Raw genomic sequence first — 7740 nt, 5'->3', positions numbered from 1 at the left:
ATTTTATTCAACATACTTTCCCAAAAATTGATATTTGCAGCCCCTTTTTATACACACTATCCTAAGTTTTGTTTGACCTTTGATGTTTGCCAATAATTGTTGTCATTCAGCCACTTGTTGTCGCTCTCCTTCCAATTTTTCCTTGCTTTTCATTTCTTTTAGTTTGAATATTTCAGTTGAGGTACCTCTATTTGGGGTGCGTGCCTGGAATAACTGCTCTACTCAGTTGAGGTACTTCGGGCCCTTGGAGTGCGTGCCTGAGATAGTTTTCTTGCCTATTGGGCTCATTCTCGCTGGTCCATGATGACCCATTTCATGTAGGCTCGCCCATCAAGGCCTTGAGAGTCTATCTTCGTTGCTCGTCTTGCGAGCGACTTCATTTCGACAACAGGAATTCTATGGACATCGGCAGGAAGCATCAGTCAGCATTAATGGACATTCGTCATCAACTTGGTGTGCATTACAGTAGAAGAATCAGCAATATTCTGCTTGAGTGTGTTTGGGGTGTTTTTATTGTAATTGTTTGGGAATTTTTATTGTAATCAATTTGAGAATTTTCATTGTATGCAAACGTATATAGATTTTCAATCAATATACGTTTGAGGGGGCGTGTTAAGATTTGTCAGATCAGACCGTTGGATTATCTTGGTGTAGACTAGGCAAGTGGGTTGAATGGGATAAGGCAAGTGGGTTGAATAGGAAAGGTAGCTAGAATTGGTCGCTTAATTAAATTAGTAACTAGATTAAATTAGAATATCCTAGTATTATCTCTTTCCATGTTTATCACGATCTTCTTTCTATCTTCATCATGTAAGTGCTCTATATAAGCACTATTGATTCTCTTTTTAAAGCAATCAAAGTTTAATGAAATCTCTAGAATTTAACAGAACTCCTAACAGAACCGTTCACTATCTCACACTCTCACTAGACTTTTGACGATCCAAAACGGCTGAAATCTCATGGTTGTAGCAATATTACCTCAAAGTCTTTAGTTCTTCCATCTCTTTTATTTTGTTCTTTTTTGTATTGGGTTTTCATTGCTTGGATAATGGGGTTTTGTTGCTTTCTTGCTTTCCTTTCTTGATCCTGCATCTTGTGATTTCTATATCAGATTCTTCATTTTAATATAGACTGACAGGTTGGTAAGCACAAGTGATAATTGATAATCACTTTTGGACAATCAAAATCCAAAACAATGAGGGCTTTAGCATTTGATGCAGATGGACAGTTGGGAAACACCAAACGTGATTTCTATAGCCGGTGTATAAGTCCATATGTCACCAACCCAAATTATCATTAGAGAATTCCATTTCTAGGAGAGCAAAGGAAATATCAAATTGACTAAAATGTGCTGTTATCTAATTTTTTCTTTCTATAGGCTCTGTTTTTCATTCATTTGTGCCTATGGTATTTTATTTTTGGATTTTGAATTTTGGGTGAATGGATTTGAATGATCAGAGCTGATGACTAATTAAAGATATCATTCTAACATACAGACTGTATTTGAATTTGCAGAAGAAATCTCGATGTGGGTGTTTTTGGCAGGTGATGGGATAAATTAAAATATATTAGTTTCCTATTGCACTAAGACTTCTTAATTTAGGACTCATCTTTTCTAGCAAAACGGGATCCGGTGCTGAAAAAAGGACGATGCCCTCTTATCATGACACGTGTGCAAACAGTGAAAAGAGAGAGTGTATATTAGGGATGCAACTTGGGTTGGGCTCAACCTGATTTTAGCTTGGGTTGGGTCGGGAAAAGCTTGGGAAAAGCCAACCCAATTTAATTTTGGGTTGGGTTATGGACTTAGGGTTGAGGCCTTGGCAACCCGATCCGATCCTAACCTCTGCCCTCTATTTTTTTTTTTTTTTTGGGTTATTGTATTTTTAGCTTGGCCCAAAGTGAACCTGAACCAAACCGACTCAACCTGACCCAATTTTGGGTTAGATGGGTTGGGTTAGTGTTGACCCTTCTTTATTTTTATCACGGGATCCCCCTTTAGAAGTGTTTTACCCTATAAAGACTAGGGTTGTCGTTGTGGGCCACGCCTAATGCAAACACGTTTCGAACCTGCTAAGCACTGGATCCCGTTCTACTCTCACATACAACGTCCAGCTAGGAAATGCCTTTGATGGTCCCTAACAAATACCTCCAGAATTTACATTAGAAAGAAATAGAATTTCGATACTATATGTGGACTCCACATTTGGCTTCAAATGACTCACAACGAAAAGGTCTGATCACAGTCTCACTATGATTTCATCACTTTAGACTTTTATGTAATGTGTTTAAACAAACGCTAGAAACAACTCGGATCATGAGCAGCCAATAAGAAGGCATGAGCAGCCAATAAGAAGGCTGCATTGTATCCAACTGATAATGCGACGCGGGTCTGTTTGTAAATTGTGAAACTGGGGGGACCTTGTTTTTTTGCAAATAAAGCAAAGTAGAGAAATTCTTCTGCAGAAACCTCAAACTAGAGGACCTTTTTCTGCAAATATAGCAAAGTAAAAGAAAGTGGGGCCACATGTAGGCCAACCCAAAGAAAGAGGGGCTATAAAAGAATAAATAACGCCTTCTACAACAGCTTAAGCTTTTGGAGTAATGGGTAATTTCATAGCAGTAGAGGTTGGGATTATTTGAGCATTAGAGTCGTAACATTTATATTTGGGAAATGCTAGCGTCCATCGCAGAAGGCATTTCGCGGATGGTTTGTCGCATCTGACAGCAGCCACATAGGCTCACTTTTCAACAGAGTTTGTCTTCATTCACTATGTGGCTGTTGTCAGATGCAACAAACCATCAGCGAAATGCCTTCTGCGATGGACGCTAGCAAATCCCTTTATATTTCTATATAAGAAACTAAAAAAGTTGAAATGTTGATGAGAGAAAATAAGAGCTTGCCTGGCAAAGGAGTTCGAGGAGGACGAGGTTTCAGGGTTACATACATGTTGGTTAGGGCGGGTTTTGACTAGGTGGTGGAGAGAGAAAGGAGAAGGGAAGGGAAGATTTACACCCATGTATATGTTGGCATGGGGCCAACCAATTGAGGAGAAGATCTCAAGAAGTTCTTGTTTTGTTCTCTTTTCTCTCTCTTCCACCCTCCATTTTGGTAGTGGCACCCCTACATCGTCCGCTAATCTTCTCGCGGCTTGCCGCGCAACCAAACACACAGGTCAATTTTTCACTATTCTTCTCCCAATCTAATCTTCTTGTCTTCTCCCATTTGACTTCTTCTTCTCCTATTCCCCCACCCAACTTCCAGCAACCAAACAGAGCAAAAGGGAATGATGATTCGGCAAACCCGAGGTAGGCCCTGCCTTCCATAGCTCTTCGCAGAAGCCCAGCAGTACGGCCATGCCCTCCTGTGTTTAAATTATGGGCGATGATAAATTCACACCCCTGTAGGATAATTCGCACCCCTTTAAAGGAGGTAATGTGGCAGCCTTTTTAATGCTTTTTAACATCAATTCACGTTAAAGGGATGCGAATTATCTTACAGGGGTGGGAATTTATCAACTCCCTTAAATTATTTTCCTTTTTTCAATATGCCTTTTGCTATTGTAATCCGGACTGGCTCTCCCAAGTGGCCCCGTGTTGAGCTGGTTGTGGATGGATGGCATGAGCTCATAGAAAACATGTCCTTAATTGAGCGAGGAAGAGTTAATTGTGAGTTGTATGTTCAAATTTTGGTCCCCACATAGACTAGAGTCCAAGGCATTAAAGGAAAGTTGCCTTTTATAAAGTCTTGTGTAATTGGGCCTTGGTTTTCAGCTTGGATTTTAGTAGGTTGCAACTCGGGTCGGGTTGGGTTTTTTCACATTCTCAATGAATTCACGATAAACCCTCCATGAACACCTATTGATCTAAGTCTTCTTGGTGCCTATAATCAAAACAATCTCAGTTGGAGCTTATAACAAGAACACGGCTTAATTGTAGAGCTGGCTGCAAGTCATTTTCCATAGCAAGTTAGCCATGCTAATAAGGAAATGATTGGGATCTTTTGGGATCTGTTTAGACACATGAGAGCAAGCAGCTCCTTAAAACTCTTCAACTAATTCATGCATAAACTGATAAGAAACTATTCCAAATATCAATTAAAAGCACAAATAGTACTGATTGATAGGGTTGCAACTCGGGTCGGGTGGGTTGTGTTTCCCATAACCCTTCCCTAACCTCTAAGAAATCTCGGGTCGATTTATTTTAAAAAAAACCTAAGAATCCTAAACCCAGCTCACTAGAGGGGGGATGAATTGCACAATGGGGCCTTATTTTGGGATATCTAGTTGCGCAACAGACGTTCCGCAAAATGCCTTTTGCGGCCATGGACTCTACTAAATCCCTAATCTTAAAAGCAAATTTTCATTTATAGTTGGTTGCCCAAACCAAGAGTAGAATGTTTTGAAATACACCATGTCATTTCAGTAAAAGAGGGTCATCCGGACTTTTCACACCAACCAAACCAAAGCTTACATGGAGTACACATGCACGCACCTGCATATGACATGGCACATGCATAGAAAACTTCAACACCTCCCCCGCGTGTGTTAACATTTAACAGCAAAAATAAACTCTCATCGGAAAGAATCTGAAATCCAGAAAAATCCGCACAAATCACTTTTTTTAAAACTTTTAAGTGGTTTTAACATTGCATTTCATTTATGACCCCTGACTAGTGTCCAAACAAGCTGCACATGTGAACAAAAGTAAATCCTTTGGGTCACGTTTGGCTGCCAGGAATTGTTTTTCATGATAAATTGGGAGTCTCGAGGTGGAGATGAGGGTGAAGACGGCTAGAAATCCATAAACAAAATCCCAGAAGTAGTGCCTCCACGATTCCGGATTTTTAGCGGACTTCACCCACATTTCCACTTCGAGATGCCCAATGTCTCATGAAAAACCCATTTCAAAAAAAAATGTCTCATGAAAAACAATTCCTGGCAGCCAATCGGGCTCTTTTATCTCTACTTTAAAGATTATAATATCACCCACACTTACCAAAATCTCATCAGTACCTACCCTATTTAAATACTATTCAAGTAAGAATAGTTAAATCTGTTACGAGTAGCCATTAGGCCATTGTTAAAAGCAATAACCAAAAGCCACTGCACGTGCTGTCACGTGGAGAAGCTCTCTGTTTTCCACGAAATTGGGTATTTTGGGCTTTGCAATTTCAAATCCCGAAAAATTAAAATATTTTCTTATTTCGAAAACACTGTCATATTTCCATGGATAAACGCAGCCGGCAAGGTGAAAATAAAATTGAATGGCACATGTGATTCTGCACGTTTTGCATGTGTTAAAAAAATTTACATTTTTGATGAGTTTCCTAAGGGAGATGATATTTTCACCCCTGCAGTACGCATTCGCCCCCCTCATAACTTGAACAGTGGGCAACTTTAACGCTTTTTGACGTCAAATGGGGGAATGCTTAAGTACTGCTATGGAGTCAGAGAGTGGAACCGAGAATATAACCTAACAAATCTCCACATGCCATGTGTCATGTGGAGGGTAGTTTTGCCATTTTCATGGAGAAAAATGCCAAAAATCAAGGGAAAGATTTCTACACCGTTAAGAGGCTATTTTGTTAGGTTACACTAACGGTTCCCCATTCTGTTTCGTGTAAAACAGAATGTTTATCGTTATTATTATTTCGTGTAAAACAGAAGGTTATACAAAAACCCGCATGCGATTCTGCACGTGTTGTCAGGTGGAGAAACTTTCTATTTTATACGAAATTGGGGTTTTTGGGCTTCCCTATGCAAAATGATATGGAGACCGAGAGTCGGACCTAAGAGAGGGGACCTCCAATGAGAATATGCCATGTGTTAATTTTTTTTTACTATTTGATGATTTCCCTAAATTTAAAGTTTGGCTGGAGTCACTTGTGATACTGTGGCGTCAATGAATTTGCTCGGTCCCCTTTAGTGATGATGGAAAACATAGGTTATAATAATTGCTTGTGTGCTGACATGGATTCCCTTGTTCCCTCTTTATGACTTTAAAACCAAATTCTTCCAAAATCAAAGAATTTTGATTGAATTTTCTAGAGAATGATGCGCTCTCTCTCTCTCTCTCTCTCTCTTTATATATATATATATATATATAAGGAAAGTTTTTCTAGTCGGCCGACTAGAGAACCTTCTCTAGCCCGCCGACCAAAAAACAAAGTGTGCTCACATTATTTGGATAATCCAAAACATTCATTTGATAGGCCCTGGCATAGATAGGGTGTGCCCAAAAAATCAGCTGCATAGGATCATCCTAACCCTTTGATTTGTGGAGGTTAAAAATGGACAGATTTGTGGAGTTTATACGGGTCCATTTTAACCGCCACAAATCGAAGGGTTAGGATGATCCTATGGAGATGATTTTTTAGGCACATCCTATCTATGTCAGGGCCCATCAAATGAATGCTTTGGATCATCAAAACAACGTGGGCTCACTGTGTTTTTAACCTCCACTGTCTATTTTTAACCCCCACAAATCGAAGGGCTAGGATGATCCTATGGAGCTGATTTTTTGGGCACACCCTATCTATGCCAGGGCCCATCAAATGAATGCTTTGGATCTTCCAAACAACATGGGCCCACTGTGTTTTTGGTCGGCGGACTAGAGAAGGTTCTCTAGTCGGCCGACTAGAAAAACTTTCCTAATATATATATATATATATATATATATATATATATATATATATATATATATATATATATATATATATATATATATATATGAGGAATATGTTCGTGCGCTCAAGCTCTAATAAGGAATGATGCACTTGAGTGCACCATTCACATGGGTCCCACAATTTCTGTGAGGATCCAAACCATTCATTTGCAAGGGCCTATCATAGATAGGGTGTGTACCAAAAATCAGCTCCATTGAATCATCCTAACCCCTCCAAAAGTGGAGGGCAAAAATGGGCAGATTTGTGGTCTGTCCATTTTGACCTCCACAAATGGATGGGTTAGGATGATCCTATGGAGCTGATTTTTTGTACACACCCTATCTATGTAAGGCCCTTTCTAGTGAATGCTTTGGATCATCCTAACAATGTGGGCCTCAATGGTTTTTGAGCTCAAGCTCACGAATATATCTTCCCTCACTCTCCTCTCTCTATATTGGTAATAACACCACTACTTATTCTCCTACTCTTCGAGTATGTGCAAACACTACTTACAGAAATTAGTAAAAGGTCTCTCGATGGAGAGAAAAGAAGAACCGAAACAAAACTATGAAGAAATCCTACCAAAAAAATCCGAGAATGGTTTCTCGAAATTTCAGATAAGTTTCAAAAAATCACAACTATCACTGCCTGTGATTAATATTCGAGCATGTTGGCTGTGATACCAAAAGAATTAATATTGCGTGATCAAATCATAAGCAAGTTAATTAACAAATTAAACTCAATAAGAGATTGGGCATAAATACCTCAAAGATGATTTCTCGATCCTTATTGATTCCGATCCTCAGCAAAATGAAGAAAGATATCGGGTGGTCTTCCAATGGGGAGAAATAACAAAGTTATGTGTGAGAGCAGGGACCAATCCCATATTTACAATATATTACTTAAATTTAGTAAACTAATCAATTAATTACTTTAATATTTATTATTTAATTAGGAATGCTAAACTCAAGGGCGCCCTTTAAAAAAGAGGATGAAAGGATGCCCCATTGGTTGCACGTCACCAATGGGGGCGTCCTTCCATTTTCTTTTTGCAAGGGCGCCCTTGAGTTTAG

This window comes from Tasmannia lanceolata, unplaced genomic scaffold (genome assembly GCF_043159265.1).
Source record: "Tasmannia lanceolata isolate RefF3 unplaced genomic scaffold, GAP_Taslan_0.1 ptg000037l, whole genome shotgun sequence".
Classification (NCBI taxonomy): Eukaryota; Viridiplantae; Streptophyta; class Magnoliopsida; order Canellales; family Winteraceae; genus Tasmannia; species Tasmannia lanceolata.
This window is presented reverse-complemented; position numbering follows the sequence as displayed.